General features: G+C 41.0%; 1 non-coding gene across 1 annotated transcript; it reads right to left on the reverse strand.

Moving 5' to 3' along the window:
- Nucleotides 1-624: 624 nt before the first annotated feature.
- Nucleotides 625-731, reverse strand: LOC131235730 (small nucleolar RNA R71). Its single transcript, XR_009166253.1, has one exon. It is a non-coding gene; the product is annotated as a small nucleolar RNA R71 (small nucleolar RNA).
- Nucleotides 732-1368: the final 637 nt, after the last annotated feature.

A 1368-nucleotide genomic window follows, 5' to 3' on the forward strand; every position in this document is an offset into this window, starting at 1 on the left:
TCTTTCTTTTTAGATTTTCTTTCTTAGGATTATGTTTCAAATTTAAATTGAGGGTTGCGAGTGTTTCATGCCCAAGTGGGCCCGTGACGACACTCGACGTCTCTTGACTGAAGGAGGATTGGTTGAGGGGTTGACTATCCATCGCAGGACTAGACACTACTCAAAATCCCCTGAGTTAATTGAAGTTATGGCTAAAGACCAACCTCCTCTACTTCCACCCAGGGTGGAGGATACCCAAGATGAGAACGGGTGCATCAAGCACCCCCGCCTCATACTTTACGAGATTATCTACAACCGGCGGGAGTGAGTATGCCCTCATGCATGATTTTTCCTGAAAACACAGGACAAATGGACATCAAGCCAGGAGTTATCCAACTCCTTCTCAAATTCCATGGACTTGAATCAGAGAGTCCATATTTACATTTGAAAGAGTTCGATGAGATTATAGCTACATTATGTTTTCCTAATGTATCTGAGGATACAATTAGGCTGAAACTCTTTCCTTTTTCCTTAAAAGAGAAAGCTAAGACGTGGTTACATTCACTGCGTCCTAGATCCATTGGCACATGGAACGACATGCAGAGGGAATTCATAAAAAAATTCTTCCCACATCATAAAACGATTACCCTCAGAAAAGCAATCATGAACTTTGCCCAAAAGGAAGATGAAACATTCTTCCAATGTTGGGAAAGGTTCAAAGATTTGGTCAGTTCATGCCCACAACACGGATTTGAAACGTGGCGCATTACAAATTTTTTCTATGATGGACTGACATCTTCCATGCGCCAAATGGTCGAGACAATGTGTAATGGAGAGTTCATTAATAAAGATGTTGACGAGGTATGGGATTACCTCGATAGTCTTGCTGAAAAAACACAATCATGGGACTATTACCCAATGGCGAACACCACGTCTAGGCCGACTCAATTAAAGGAGAAAGGTGGATTATATCTCTTAAAAGAAGAGGATGATCTCAAGTGTAAAGTGATTACACTCATAAGGAAAGTTGAGGCCATGGAAGGAAAGAAGGATAAGGTTAATGAAATTGTTTGCGGCATCTGTGATTGCAACATTCATACAATTGAAAATTGTCCTACAATACCCGCCTTTCGAGGAGTGTTGAATGAACAAGCTAATGCCGTAAACAACTATCAAAGACCTTTTACTGGACCTAACTCCAATACGTACAATCCTGGTTGGAAAAATCATCCAAACTTTAGTTGGAGGAATGGACAAACGGCTACCCCTCAAGGTTTCTTCAATCAAAATCCAAATCAAGTGAAACCTCAAGAGGAACCGGTTCAAAATTCCATACAAGAGCTGGCTCAGGCAATGCGGGGAATTACAGATTTTATGCAAAAGATAGAT

The sequence above is a fragment of the Magnolia sinica genome, chromosome 19 (genome assembly GCF_029962835.1).
Source record: "Magnolia sinica isolate HGM2019 chromosome 19, MsV1, whole genome shotgun sequence".
NCBI classification, from domain to species: Eukaryota; Viridiplantae; Streptophyta; class Magnoliopsida; order Magnoliales; family Magnoliaceae; genus Magnolia; species Magnolia sinica.